Genomic DNA, 17,238 nt, shown 5'->3' on the forward strand with positions numbered 1-17,238 from the left:
TTTGCTGTATAACGACCCAACTGTTTTCATGTTGTAAAACATCAGCTCACTATTTTCCGTTTTAAGGGTTCTTTTGATTTTTTGGGACAGTTCTGGGACATACGGAAATTTGAAGTAAGCTTTACTCATTGTGGTTGTATTGACAGTTTTGTCATTGTTTCGTTTACGTAGAAGTTCTGAAACAATTCTATCAACGAAAGGTTTGGGGTATTTATTATCTCGTAATATGTGTTTCACTTTTTCTATGTTTAGGTCATGATACACGGGGCTGCTCAAGTTGATTGCTCTGTGAAGTAAGTTGTTAATAGCACTGATCTTAAAGCTGGTAGCATGGTTTGATAAATAGTTAAGTATGATACCTGAGCTGGTGGGTTTAGTATACCAATTCGTTATGATTTTTTGTTCTTCCGTACGGTGTAAGCAGACGTCCAAAAAGGGTAAAGAACCTCCAGTTTCAACTTCAAACGTGAACTGTATCTTGTCATGGTAGCTATTGAAAATTTTTACCGTTTCATCAATCATGTCAAATGGTAAAGCCATGACAGAGTCATCAACATAGAACTTGACAAAAGGCACAGGAAAGGGTAGTTGGGACACAATTGTTATCACCAAGTCATTCATTACAAATTTTCCAAAAATGGGACTCGCAATGCCACCCATAGTTGTTCCCTCAATTTGTAGGTACGTTTCTCCATTGAACATAAAATAACTGGATTCAAACAGAAAGTCAACCAACATCAGGAAAGTTTTTCTATCCAGGCATGTATAGGCTGATATTGTCTGCCAATTCTTTTTAATGATCTGTACAGTGAGGGCATGTGTGATATTAGTGAACAAAGAAGTGACGTCCAATGAAACCAAGACGTATCCGTCAGGTAAGACAACATTTTTCGAAAATTCAACAAACTCAAAAGAGCTATTCACTTGGTGTTGAAATGTAGTTGCTACATCACTTAACGTGTTGTGTATGAATGTTGCAATATTTGATGAGGGAGAATTAATTCCACTGACTATCGGCCTCATGTGTAGACCTTCCTTGTGTGTTTTCCGCAGACAGTATAGTCGGGGAGGAACCGAGTTGTGTTTTTTTAACTTTTTCTTTTCAAACTCAGAAATGAATGAGTTTTCAAATAAAGAGTCTACAAGAGCATTTGCTCTTTTTTGAAACGAAGATGTGGGATCTTTTTTGAGTAATTTATATGTGTTCACATCACTCAGCATTCCCTTAACATGGTTAACGTAGTCCTCACGATACATGATCACTATTGATCCACCCTTGTCCGATTTTTTCACTATGATGTCATTGTTATCTTTAAGAAACCGTTTCGTTATATTAAAATTCCTCACCATCTTATCATGGAATATCAGCCTATACATGCCTGGATAGAAAAACTTTCCTGATGTTGGTTGACTTTCTGTTTGAATCCAGTTATTTTATGTTCAATGGAGAAACGTACCTACAAATTGAGGGAACAACTATGGGTGGCATTGCGAGTCCCATTTTTGGAAAATTTGTAATGAATGACTTGGTGATAACAGTTGTGTCCCAACTACCCTTTCCTGTGCCTTTTGTCAAGTTCTATGTTGATGACTCTGTCATGGCTTTACCATTTGACATGATTGATGAAACGGTAAAAATTTTCAATAGCTACCATGACAAGATACAGTTCACGTTTGAAGTTGAAACTGGAGGTTCTTTACCCTTTTTGGACGTCTGCTTACACCGTACGGAAGAACAAAAAATCATAACGAATTGGTATACTAAACCCACCAGCTCAGGTATCATACTTAACTATTTATCAAACCATGCTACCAGCTATAAGATCAGTGCTATTAACAACTTACTTCACAGAGCAATCAACTTGAGCAGCCCCGTGTATCATGACCTAAACATAGAAAAAGTGAAACACATATTACGAGATAATAAATACCCCAAACCTTTCGTTGATAGAATTGTTTCAGAACTTCTACGTAAACGAAACAATGACAAAACTGTCAATACAACCACAATGAGTAAAGCTTACTTCAAATTTCCGTATGTCCCAGAACTGTCCCAAAAAATCAAAAGAACCCTTAAAACGGAAAATAGTGAGCTGATGTTTTACAACATGAAAACAGTTGGGTCGTTATACAGCAAAATAAAAGATCCAATAAATAAAGATCATAGATCAGGAGTGATATATGGGATTCCATGTTTGGATTGTGATAAAATGTATATAGGACAGACGAGACAGTATTTACAAAATAGGATTAAACAACATGCATACGATGTCAGAGATGTGAAAAATAGAGAAAGGACAGCCTTGTGTTCACATTTTTTCAAAGACGATCACAGGTTCGATTTTTCGAATGTAAAAATATTAGACAATGAACAACATTTTAGAAAAAGGAACATTTTAGAAATGATACATATTAACATTAACAACACTGTTAATTTTAGATCTGATACTGAACATTTAAGCAAACTTTACAATTCTGTCTTGACCAAATATGTGCATTTATAGTGCTGTGCGAGCTTGGTGGAAACTAATTAATGTACGGTATTTCATTGAAAGAAAATGAAGATAATTCTGTGTTTGACAACCTTGATATTGTTTTACTGTATTGGTTTGTTCTGTTGTGTTTTCAGGTTATGTTTTCCTGTGATTTATTTTAGATGTAAATATTCTTAAATTTTCCAAATGAATTTGAGCCAAACTTTTAGTATTTTAAGCTGTTTTTTTGTGATTTGACGTGGAATATACAGTTGATGCCGTCGATTTTTTGAAGTTTTTACATCTGAATGTCTTATTTATAGTATAGAGGTATTTATTTATACTTTACTGTAAGTGTTTTGTATGACATTTTTATAATGTTTTTAGGCCTGATGAAGCAAACGAGAGTTTGCGAAACGTTGCTGAATATACTTTAAGATCTTTTGAGAGTTTGTCCTTATCCCGCAAAATACAGTTATCAATTTATTATCACAATATTTTTGGACTAAAGTGGAGGAAAGATCCTTTTCTAAGTCTGGAAAGTTAGGAACTCTTTTTTGATTCATATTCAATTCGAACGATTTTTTTCGGTTCCAAATGGCGAAATGGTTCTTGTTTCGTTGAAAAGATAATAAAAGTAAGACATTGAAATATAATTCAATATTAAAATGAAAGTAACATACAATAAACAACTCAAAACTTGAATGTTCATATACAGGGTGTTTCCTAATTGAATGTCAATATTTTGGCGGTATGTGCTGGGGTGAGTTCACGCCATTTGAAGAATGGCGTGCTCTTGGGGTGATTGTTTCGTCCCACTGCTAGGGTCGGACTCATCAGGTAGGTTAATGAACCCTAGCAGCTACCTACGACAATCGCCGAAGCAGCGTAGTTTGTGCCTGCTATAAACGCCGGTTACGTCGAGGGTATAGAGTGTTGCGTCGCCGGTGGCGCCATCGTTTGGCGTATGCTGCACCGCAATAGACGTATAATCTACCCTGTGATCGCAACCGTCGTGCGCAGTGATGCCATCGTTTGGCTACCCTTGGTACCATCATGGTGAGATGTAGTATTCCTCTGCCATGGGTACAACTACGCCGCCACAACACTCCCCCACCAGCGGCGCTGACTGGGGAAGCGATAGGATACGGTATCGAAATGGGAATTTTCAATTACCGCTTCCACAATAATCAAATTTGTATTTTGTGTATTCTCTATATCTGGTTCGTCAACTGCTGAAAAATCTGAGCGGCTTGGCAACCCTACCATACTAGCACCTGACAAAGCAATAATTCTTCAGCAAGTTTGGTCCATGTTACCTCTTTTAACTGGTTATTCACCATATTGGTTGTTTTATTTTCTAAAATATCACAATATTTTTGAACAAAAGTGGTCAAAAGATCCTTTTCTGAGTCTGAAAAGTTAGGAACTCTTTTTTGACTCATATTCACTTAACGCTTAACCTCTTCTTGTGTGAATTTTATATTTTCTGATGGTCCTCCTCCGGAATGTATGCATTCTACGCTGGTTTTCAGCACGCTTTTTTCAAATGTTTTCTTCATATTCCCATATTTCGCCCTTAACGTTTTGACTCTTCTAAAACATATACCACAGATGCTGTTAAATTCTTCAGCAAGTTTGGTCCAAGTTACCTCTGTTGTTTCATTTTCTAAAATATCACAATATTTTTGGACCAAAGTGGTCAAAAGATCCTTTTCTGAGTCTGGAAAGTTAGGAACTCTTTTTTGACTCATATTCACTTAACGCTTAACCTCTTCTTGTGTGAATTTTATATTTTCTGATGGTCCTCCTTCGGAATGTATGCATTCTACGCCGGTTTTCAGCACGTTTTTTTCATATGTTTTCTTCATATATTCATAATAATATATTATTAATATCTACGACTCCACTTCAGATATTTTAATCAAATTTGCCATACAATTGAATCAAGAGCCATTTTTAATGTATCACTTTTCTTTATTTCCACCAGTGGCGTTCGTACGTAATTTGACCTACCTATTTTGGCAGACATTGATGGTACGCCACAGATTTTGCTGAATTTAAAGACTGATGAACTGTTACACGCAATAATGACAACCGCCTTCACAACAGAAATATCAATTCTTGGCCACAGCCTACTACGATAAGTAACAATTCTTTCCTACTTACATAGATAATGTGATTTATTTGAATGGAGTGAAATGTTTTTATATTTTCATAAGCGGAAACTGTGCGTCCGATTGAAAAAATCTAATGATCAACTTTGGTAATAAATGATTGGGAATTTCAAAATTAATTTTTATTTTAGGAAGAATATTCTTCTAATGATGAAGATGAAAATTCTGACAATGGTACAAATCTCATTGCAGAAAAATCAAAAATTACGAGTAACTTATAGTTTCAATGCACCGAATACAAATTTTTTTACTACATTGCAGACAAATTGGTTTTTTGCAGTTCACACATAAATGGGCAGGTTTTCTATTCAACTTCGGATCACAATTGGAACAATATTTCCTCCGATTCCTGGGAAAAATATCTTCAACCTCCGCTGGTTCTGGTGTCTGGGATGCAGTGTCCAAGATTCTGATTAGTCCGTATCTCAGTTCTCTTGACAAATTGGTTTTATGGGACCTCTCAACGAGAAGCGGTTCGAAGAGTTGTTTGGCTAACACCTTGAAAAAGTCTAATCGTTCAAGTCGTTTTGAGCCCACACAGGACTGGTGGATAATATATGCGTTAACCGAACTCATATTAACATTTCTGTAGAATAGGACCATGAGCCACCGTTGTGTCCTTCTGCTACAACTAAGCTTGGAAGTTTTCTCGTCAACTGCATCCACTCCTGATTTCGTTGAATTATAGAATGTGATTATTTCAGGCAGACCATTATCACCATGTTTGGAGTGATGCATCGACGAAATGAGGACAACACATTTAATTTTTTTTTAATTTATCACAACAAAATAGTGCAATATTTATTAAATTTCCTAATTGAATTCTGAAATATCAGAAAACGTGTTATTTTGCTTTACTAACCATGTTTACTTAAAGCAATGTCATACCAAGCAACTATTGTTACTATGAATTTAAAGTGTTTCATATGCTGTCATAATGACAAGGCCTCCGATGCTGCAACTGAGTCCTTCGTTTCTTCATGAAGATCCAAAAGAGCATCACGAACTGAAGGAAAGTTGTAGCGCACAGAAGCAATGCTTGAAACACTACTCTCCTAGCGAGTTCCGCAAATTTTTATCAAGGATAACCCTTCAATATGCTTTGATATCACTCTCATCGCTTTGTGGAGCCAGAGAATAAAATGACGAGTCTTTGAGGAAACTAATTTAGTCGAAGTTTTTGCTGTATCAGCAATTTTTGTGGATCTGTGGATTGGTCTAAATAAAAATCCTCCAAATTTTTTCTTTTTGCAACTCTTGCCAACTGCCAGTGATTCCTCGTTATCACTAACAGCTGATGATGTGACAAGTCCGTTTTCGATTTCTTTAATTTTCTTTTTTGCATCCTCATAATGTTCTAAATCGAAATAAGCAAACATGTTGAAAAATACTCAAGGTGTCACGAACGCCCTGTTACGAACTGCAATGGTTGGTAGATCCCAAAAACTTAACTACTTTTATTTGTATTTCATAACATCTAACACATACCTGTGTTATGTTTGATCTTGATGGCACATTCCAAACTTCTACTTTTATCGATGTCTTGGTGTTCCTTTGCTGCCATTGCCCAATGTCTGTCCCGATAAAAATATGTTGGCCATAGTATTTGGGTAAATCCTCGGTCTTGAAAATCCATTTACTCGAAATAATCGAGGTCGGAAAGGAGATATTTCTTTTTTCCTTGTAAAATTCAACAATAACATATTCACTGAAATCAATTTCATGATATATATATATATATATATATATATATATATATATATATATATATATATATATATATATATATATATCATTATATCATCGTACACAAATGGTGTAATTTTCATTACTTCATATGAAGTTTCCAGTTTTTCCAAAACCTAATATATAACATACATATTTACAGACGAAATATTATTTCGAGACAACCGATGAGTTAGAGGATAACACACAAAATCATTTTTAAATGGCATTATGCCTTTGAATAAGACTTTATTTACAGGAATCTTTATTTCCTTATCTAACGGACGCAATATAAACATGGAAAAAGCATTTTAATCTGTAGGTTATTCAAGAAAAAAACCAAGATTTTTATATTCTGTACGAATTAAAAACATCTCATTATTCATTTTGTATATTTTGTCAATCTCATTATACCAGTTTCATGGTGAACACAGCTATCTGCAAGTTTTGTAGACATTGTGAAACATTTAAACCTTAGTCTATGAGAAACAGTTTGGTTGCCTTCATTTGTAGGCTTTCCTTCAAAATAAACGTTCTCAAAAACTTCTCCTAAAATACTGCTTCAGCAATACGATGGATTACTTGTTGAAAAGGTTCATTGAATTTTCGCAAACTGCTTTTCAACTGGTAAAAATAATTCTCAAATGGAAAACAATGTCTTCCAATGAACCGAAACGTTTGGCATCGTCTGCTATGTGTATGAGACTATGCACATTGTAAATACAAAAAATATTTCCATATATTTCAGTTCCATTACGAACAAATAAATGCAACATAGCATTTGCATATGAATTGTTCAACGATGAATTCGATAAAATCATAATACCAAATTTAAGTAATAAAAAATTACAGTAAATTTTTTTTGGTAATAAATCGTGTAAGACAACTGTAGCTATGTATGTAGAGCAAAAACTGGCGATACTCTTTCGCTTTCCAGAATTCAAGTTCGCTAATTGATCGAGGTTTTCTATCGAAGTCAGCAGGCCAATACTTATTGCGTATATCACTTATTCTTTAATTCAGTGAAACACTTTTATCTTTAGTTAAACGATACAATATGTCCATTGTGAAATAAGCTTTTTCATGACTCCTAAATAAACTGAATGCATATAGTCACCAGGAAAAGAAGTGACTAATCGGATTAACGAAATATAAAATAAAATTTTAATGTAAGACTAAAACATAAAATCTTCATTCTTTCTAATAACAAACTACTCTAGGTATCACAAAACAAACTTATAACATCACTTATTATTTCACACTTATAGGGAGGTCATCATAGAATCCCCAACACTCTTGGGGTATGCATTTTTTTATTGTCTGAAGGTGCTCATACTTTGTTTTCGTAATATTGTTCCTCCCTTTATATAGGGCCGGAACCTCAGCAAGTCCAAAATCTTTTATTTTATTTGGTCTGTTAGGCAGCTCAACGAATTCATTGCTGAAGTCTAATTTATATTTAATTATACCTTGAGAGTATTCCAAGGCGCGAATATCGGTCATAAATGATGGTTTGTTTGGTTTTATTGACTTATATTTCATCAAGTCTTTCCTACTGAAATCTCTAAAGAAATCGAATTCTTTTGTCTTGGCCATATAAGGTGCCCTAGGTCTAGCTTGAATTGTGATTCTTAAATAATCACTTGGTAGATACATTTCTTTATTTTTAAGTCGCCGTTCGATTGCGCTATGCACTGAGTGGCATTCCATTTGTGTGCGACTCATGAAATTGTGGATTTATATATTTTAACCACAAACCTGTGTTATGTTTAATCTTGATGGCACATTCAAAACTTCTACTTTTATCGATGTCCTGGTGTTCCTTCACTGCCATTGCCTCTGTCTGTCCCGATAAAAATATGTTGGCCAATAGCATTTGAGTAAACCCTTGGTCTCGAAAATCCATTTACTCGAGATAATCGAGATTGGAAAGGAGTTATTTCTTTTTTCCTCGTAAAATTCAACAACAATATATTCACTGAAATATATTATTATATCTTCATATACAAATGGAGTAGTTTTCATTACTTCATATAAAGTTTCCAGTTTTTCCTAAACCTAATATGACATACATATTTACAGATGAAAAATTATTTCAAGAAAACAAATGAGTCAGAGGATATCACACAAAATCATCTTTGAATGGCAAAATTATACTTTTGAATAAGCCAATATAAACATGGAACAAGTAGAGATTTTGATATTCTGTACCTGTTAAGAACATCTCATTATTCATTTTGTATATTTTTGTCAATCTCATTATACCAATTTGATGGTGAATACAGCTGTTTGCAAGTTTTGTAGACATTGTCAAACCTAAACCTTAGTCTATGAACAGTTTCACCTCCATTTGTAGGCTTTCCCTCAAAATAAACGTTCTTCAAATTTTTAACTTCTTCTAAAATACAGTCTGCTTCAGCAATACAATTACTTGTTGAAAAGGTCCATTGGATTTTCGCAAACTGCGTTTCAACTGGTACAAATAATTCTCAAATGGAAAACAATTGATGTCTTCAAATGAACCGAAACGTTTGGCATCGTCTGCTATGTGTATGAGACTATGTACATTGTAAATACAAAATTTTTTTCCATATATTTCTGTTCCATTATAAACAAATAAATGCAACAAATCATTTGCATATGAATTGTATTTTTTGTTCAAAAATCAATTCAATAAAATCGTAATACCAAATTTGAGTTACAAAAAATTACATTAAATTTTTTTTGGTAATAAAACGTGTAAGACCACTGGAGCTATGTCGAGCAAGAACTAGCGATACTCCTTCGCTTTCCAGTATTCAAGTTCGCTAATTAATTCAATACGCTTGATAATGGGGCTACATCTTTATGGTGCTCTCTGAACTGATAACTGGAAAAGTTTTCATCTGTTTGTGAAGTCGCTTCACTATCCACGAAAGTCATTCTTCTGTCTACATAAACACCCCTCACAGAACATTTATCACAACCAGTGTAGTGATTGTCTCTAACAGTACATTTAATATAAGCCCTTCCTGGTGTGTCGCAGCAAAATGCTACCACACTGGAAACAACCTCCTCTTTAATGAATTTGCCTTCTATCAAACAAGTGTTTAACTGTTCAACGAATTCTTCAAGATATTCCTGAATAGGTGGTTTACCAGGGCCATAGTACATGGCCACTCAGAATAATGCATTCGAAGGCAAGCCGTGAATGCGGCATAAAATTGGCCAAAGAGTTTTTTTAGAACTTTTGTGAATAGGTAGGCCATCTATATTGAAAATAAGATTACATTCAAGAAATCCATATATCTCAAACTGTTTTTTCAGTCCAGAATGAATACCAAAATAATGAAACAATCCATCACCCATAGTCTTGATATTGGACTCCATGGACTTCTTTATATCAAACGAACCGTGGAAAATAAAACAACTTGATGTTTTTAAAGTTGAAGAATTACTGTGACGAACTTATTAGGGAATGAAACAAACTCGTTGAGGTTCAGTTTAAGGCTGACTATTTATTCAAATTGGAGGAACGCATAGCGTGGTTCCCAAAAGACATTAACAAAAGTGGTACATAGATGGCGCTAGTGGCAGGTCATAGAATAAATGTTGATTTTCACTACCAACACCTCCACTAAATCAAATTTATTTTATGTCAAATATACCCAATTCCTGTGAGAATTTATCATGCTTGACAAAACTTAAGCCTTTGGTTAGTACATCCGCAGGCATATCAATGCTAGGCAAAAATTCAACAGAAATAATATTTTTACTTAATGTTTCTCTGACAAAATGATATCTGATATCAATATGCTTGGTTCGCTTGTGAAAAGTTGGGTTGAGACACAACTTCTGTGCACTTTGCTTATCATTAAACAATGATATGCACTCAAAGTTACTTGTTAATTCTCCAAGCATATTGAATAGGTAAATAGCTTCTCTTGATGCTTCTGAGATTGCTATGTATTCCGCTTCAGTGCTAGACAGAGAAACGGAACTTTGCTTTTTACTTTCCCAAGACACAACCGCACCAGAAAGTTTTAAACAGTAACCACTATATGATTTTCGATCTACAATGTTTGCTGCCCAATCAGCATCAACAAAACCTTCTAATGCTAATGTGTCTGATTTTCTATACACAAGTCCTTTACATTTAGTGCCTTTCAAGTAACGGAGCACTCTTTTGGCAGATTTCCAATGCGTCTCATTAAAACAATTGTTAAACTGACTTAAATAACTTACACAAAATGCAATATCAGGCCTCGTGAGCACTGCCAAATACATTAAACTTCCTATTAAATTTTGATAAGGAAAATTTGTGTTTTTTCCTTCGCATTTTTCCAATTTTAGGTTACATTCCATGGGAGTACTCACGGGTTCACAATTTATCATATTGAATTTTGATAACACGGAATTAATAAAAGCTTCCTGATCCAAAGTTATCTGGCCTTTTGTTTTATCAAATTTGACTCTTACTCCTAAACATTGTCTTAAATCACCTAAATCTTTAAGTTTAAATCTTGAGCTCAATTCCTTCTTAACACAATCTGTTTCCTTGTCACAATTGGAAAAAATGAAAAAATCATCTACATACAATACTATCATTACTTTTACATTTTTGTCATTCTTCAAAAATAAGCATGGTTCATATTTTGATTTAACAAAGCCTAATGAAAGTAAAATTTGTTCAACGTTTTCATACCAAACTCTGGACGATTGTTTTAGACCATAAATGGCTCGTTTTAATCTGAAAACTTTATTATCATGATTACCTTTATTAAAACCTTCAGGCTGTACCATGTACACCGTTTCATTTAAGGATCCGTAAAGAAAGGCTGTAGTAACATCTAAATGGGTAATTTTTAGGTCTAAATGCAGAGACAAGGCTATTAAAAGTCTTAAACTAGAGTGTCTCACAACAGGCGAGAAGGTTTCGTCGTAGTCCACATCAGGTTTTTGCGTAAAACCTTTTGCCACTAAACGAGCTCTATGAATAATGTTTCCCGCACTATCGAGTTTTTGTTTGAATACCCACTTACACTGCACAACACTTGCGTTCCGAGGTTTCTCTACCAGCTCCCATGCGTCATTAGCTTCAAAAGAGTTCAGCTCTGCATCAATGGATTTTTTACACATTTCCCCATCAGGTCCAGAAAGAGCTTCTGCCACATTTGTTGGTAAGTCCTTCATATTCTCATTTGCTAGACATGCATATGTAACAAAATCATCGAAAGCTTTTGGTTTTCTTACCCTTTCCGTTCTTCGTAGTGGTAAAACATTATTTGTGTCACCTACACTTTCTTGGAGATATGATGAGTCACAACTGTTCATTGAATCTTCCTGTGGATCATATTCATCGAGGCTACTCAACGATTCTTCAGTTTCAAGGGTGGAATCCATGTTTTTCCCTACTGAAACTGACAGCTTTTCAGGGGTGACATCATTTGGCAATATACAGTGCTAGTCAAAAGTCCCCTCCCCCCCTCGTATCTTTTGAACGGGTATACTTATAATAATGAAATTTGGAGGGTGAAAATAAACGGATGAAGGCTTCTCAACTGGTCATAACAGGTGACGCAATAGTCATAAATGACGTCACAAGGCCACTGTGACCAATAATTTTAAATGGCAAGTGACAGCTCGTTTGAAAGGTATTGAAAATACCTATTCAGTCATACCAATTTTGTTTGGGTTACGATTTTGATTGATAAATTGAAGAAATACGAAAATTATAGTTTCGCATTTAATTAATAAAGATTTAAGAACCAGTTCTTATAATAAGTGTTCAAAATGTGCTCCATCTACTTCCTGGCAGTAATGCATCCTATTGCTAAACTCTTGTCGTACTCGTCCCAGTGTGTCAGCGGAAATTGCCCTACATTCTTCAACAATTCGTTGTTTCAGAATGGCAATACTGTCAGGTGCTGTAGCGTAAACCTTAGATTTCAAGTACCCCCATAGAAAAAAATCTAATGGTGTAAGGTCCGGTGACCGAGCTGGCCATTCGATCGAACCTCGTCGTCCAATCCATCTACCACAATATTCTTCATCTAGGTAACGTCTTACATCACCGTAATAGTGTGCAGGAGCACCATCTTGTAGAAACGTTATTTCCAAGTTGTCGAATTCATCTGGATTATCTCCTAGAATTTCAAGAATTAACGCCTCAATATCATTTTGTAACATCTCCAGATACAATTCACCGGTTAAGTTAGCATTGAGAAAATCAAACATCAAAAAAATTAACAAACATAAAAATAAAGGAACATCAGAAGAACTAGGATGCGAGAAACAGTGACAGCTTAAAAAAACTCGTCAATATATATATAGAAATACTTCATATTTACACTCTTGCCGCAACAATAACACTTCAAATAACAATTATTAAGGCTACCTTTGCACATTGTTATTCCCTCCTTGAAGAGGCTACCAAGTTTTTCATTTCACACAGAAATTGTTCTTGGAGCTTCATCCTCTCCTGATGGCGTCGATTTCTGCACTCTTCCCTTCTCTTTTCTTTAGCTTCGAGAAATTTCATTAGTTAAGACGTCCGACCACGACTACTGCTTCTGCTGGGCTGCTCAATCTCCAAACCTTGGAGGTTCAACGAACTGCCTAAAATAATATTTGTATATAAAATCTGAGCCTTCATTCACATGCTGAATCCATTTCCATATAATTATAAAATTGGCTAAATGATTAACTAACTACCTCTAGATGAGCATGCCAATGAAACTGGTCTGACATTGGGCGATCTCCAAATATGGTGTCCATTTCCTCGAAAAATTTGAAAAAAAATCGGTGCTTCACCAGAACCTCTGGACCCCAAATTATCCACAGCTCTCATATACAGTTTTTTTAAGTGCTTCCACTTGAACTCGCACTGTTTGGAAGTAAAGCTGAAACCATCAGTTTCTATCTCCGAAGAAATAATCCTCCAAACAGCGTCGTTCCTATAGGAACCGCACTTAAATTTACTGCCATTTTCCTGATAGAGCTGAATTAACTTTCTCGCCGCAACGTCAGACCATACGCACTTATTTGTTCTTGCACTAGGTCCCGACACTGCCGACTCTAAGCTAGACGCAGAACTACCAGCTTGCTGAGGCTGAGAATAAAACGCCATTACCTCAGGCGTTTTGAGGACCTCCAAAAGCTCTCCGGTGCCTATTAAATTAACAAAGAAATTCCTAATTAAGATTTTTATTACATTTTCGCTCTTCACCATACCTTTATTCCTCAGTATTATGGTATCATTTCCAATAGAAACAATTTCGTGATCCATTTTTTAATAAAATAAATATGAAAAAAAATAAATAAAACTATTCGAGCTTCTCACTAATTCAAACAACACAGCACTGTGCGATCGCAGGACAGAACATCACGTCTGACCACAGATTACATGAAATCAACGCGATTTATGTCAAAACTGTCAGAGTATGACTTTACCCCCTTCAAAAGCATAGTATGTCAGAGTTTACTCCGAGGAAGTTTATGAACGCTTATAGCGCGTACTCCGTCTTCCTCGGAGTAAGTTTGTGAACGCTTCGGCATATCCAGAGCTTACTCTGAGTATGTTTGTGAACGCACCCCAAGTCTGCAGTCGAAATCAATACACCATCCCTGTTGTATATTTCACAACCCTGGTCGGTAAAGACTACTCTGTTGCCCTTCTTGGTCAGTTGCGAAACAGATAAAAGATTTGTCGAAAGCTTTGGGACATATAAAACATCATTAACAACTATGTCAAAACTTTGTTTATTTACTTCTGTTGTGATATTTACCTATCCTATGCAATCTACATTTATATGCTCATTATTTGCAACTGTTATTTCATGGACGTCGGCTGGTTCTGAGTTAATTAACCAATCTTTTCTTGTGGTTACGTGATTAGTTGCTGCAGAATCAACATACCAATCATTGACATTTCATTTACATTTCGTCGGCTTAATTCTCAGAATCAGTCATTGGATCTGCAAGTTCCGATGATAAATTCGTATTTTTGAGTCAATTATGCGTTCTATATAATTCAATAAATTTTTATGAGGCTTTTTATTCAAAAATTGTAACTGATGGATTAATACGTCTAGGTTGATAAGATCAACTTTAATGGAATTATCTGGGTGCTTGGCAAGTGGGGGCTATTCGATTCAAACAACCATTGTAATAAACTATCTCATTTCGATTGGATCGGCCATTTTCTGTTTTGACGTTTTGTCCGTAACTTGTGCTGCCACCTTTCGGATGTTTCCGATGGTTCGTTCTACTGGCTTAAAGCGTTCGTTACTTTGCTGCGCGCGTCGTCATCTACATCCATGTCCATCAACTTCGTTTTAATTTGGTCTGATGATATCGTTTTCCGGAATGTTCCAGCGCCATTATCATCGGACTAAAGCGATCAGGTAGACCTGCGAGAAAAAGGGAACCAATCCACTCTTCACCTATTGGAAAGCCCGACCTGTCCAATTTTCTTGAGGTGTCGATAACTTGGGTTACGTACGCTTCTTCACACAATCGGTATGTTTTCATTAAGTTTTTGAGGGTTTTCCTTATCATTTCTGGATTATTATTGACGTTATCAATTTCATCCTATATTTTGTTTTTGGTGTGTTCAATATTTTGCGGATATACTCTTTAGATTTCAAATATCGCCATAAAAAAGTCCAATGGGCTTAAGTCGGGACTGTTAGGAGGCCATAGAATGTTCCCGTTCCTGCCAATCCACATATCGTATCTTTCATTGAGGTATTCTCCAACAGGTAGTACACTATAAGATGGTGCTCCGTCTTATTGCCAAATTATTTTTCTAAAAATATTCAAAGGAAGCATATCAATTTCTTCCTCAATATGATTTCGAAGGAGCTCCAGATATCTTATTCCTGTAAGAGATCAATGGTAGAACGATTTTCCTATGACACGATTTTTTAATAAACCGCACCACACACCAACAGACTGTCGTCCTGCTCTCTGACTTAGTAAAGTTTTTCTTGGATTTTTCGTTGCACATTAATGTGAATTTTTTTAATTAAGTTGGTTGGCCGTGTTAAAACTGGATTCATCAGTCCAAAGAATATTATTAAAAAAATCTGGATTTCCTTCTAACTGGCGCAACATAAATCTAAAAAATTCGAATCGCCTTTGTTTATCCAAATTAGTTAATTTTTGAACTTTGGTATGTAAATACCAGTCGTCCATATGATTTTGTTTTAATATTTTGCACCTTGCGGTATGAACATTGCAAATCTCGACTACAATCGCGAATGGACTTACTTGGGTTTTGTAGAAAAATGTGATTATTTCACTCATGTTGCTTTCAAATGAATTGATTACCTTGAAAATAGAAAAGAATATTTAATTCTTGATTTCCATTTTCCCGAAGAGTCCTGGGCTTTGACCCACTATTTCGTAAACGTTTATATAAGTTTACGAATGTTTTCCCACTTGGAAATCTCAAATCTTCTGCTTGGGTAGAGTCGCCTATACTCCCGACGCGCTAAGCTTTGGTTTTGATTCGTTTCTATAAAAACTGAGACAATTTTCTTGCTCAGAATAAATCATTTTCAACTCTCAAATTATGAATTCAAAAAATAAAATAAATATAAACTGTGAAGTATTACAAAAACTGTATTTTTGCCATGAATATTATCGATACGAAAAATGTACAGTAACTGTATATCAAATACTGCATTTGTTGAATGAAGAATTAAAAATACAGTAAAAAGGAGGTTTTTTATTACAGTGACTGCACAAGTAACTGTAATACAAAAACTGCATTTTTAAAATGCAGAATTATCGATACAGAAAATGTAGAGTAACTGTATATCAAACACTGCATCTGTCGAATACAGAATTATCAATAAAAACTGTGCAGCATTGTATACAAAAACTGTATTTTTGCAATGCAGAATTATCGATACGAAATATGTACAGTAACTGTATATCAAAAACTGCATTTGTTGAATGCAGAATTATCAATACAGAAACTATGCTGTCACAAAAACTGCATTTTTAATATGCAGAATTATTGATACAGAAAGTAGTAACTATATATCAAATACTGCATTTGTTGAATGCAGAATTATCAATACAGAAACTGTGCAGTCACTGTATTACAAAAACGGCATTTTCAAAATGCAATATTGATAAAGGAAATGTTTATGGATAAAGAAAATGTACAGTAACAGTATATCAAACACTGCATCTGTCGAATACAGAATTATCAATACAGAAACTGTGCAGCATTGTATTACAAAAACTGTATTTTTGCAATGCAGAACTATCGATACGAAAATGTACAGTAACTGTATATCAAAAACTGCATTTGTCGAATGCAGAATTATCAATACAGAAACGATGCTGTTATGAAAACCGCATTTTCAATATGCAGAATTATTGATACAGAAAAAAGTAACTATATATCAAATACTGCATTTTTTGAATGCGGAATTATCAATACAGAAACTGTGCAGTCACTGTATTACAAAAATTGCATTCTTAAAATGCAATATTGATACAGAAAATGTTTGTTGATAAAGAAAATGTACAGTAACTGTATATCAAAAACTGCATTTGTCGAACGCAGAATTATCAATACAGAAACTGCGCAATCACTGCATTACAAAAACTGTATTTTCGCAATGAATATTATCGATACGAAAAATTAACAGTAACTGTATATCAAATACTGCACTTGTTGAATGCAGAATTATCTATACAGAAACTGTGCAGTCACTATAATGAAAAAACGGCATTTTCAAAATGCAGAATCATTAATACAGAAAATGTTTATGGATACAGAAAATGTACAGTAACTGCATATCAAACACTGCATTCGTCGAATGGAGATTCATCAATACAGAAACTGTGCAGTCGCTGTATTA

Source organism: Coccinella septempunctata, chromosome 9 (genome assembly GCF_907165205.1).
Source record: "Coccinella septempunctata chromosome 9, icCocSept1.1, whole genome shotgun sequence".
Lineage (NCBI taxonomy): Eukaryota > Metazoa > Arthropoda > Insecta > Coleoptera > Coccinellidae > Coccinella > Coccinella septempunctata.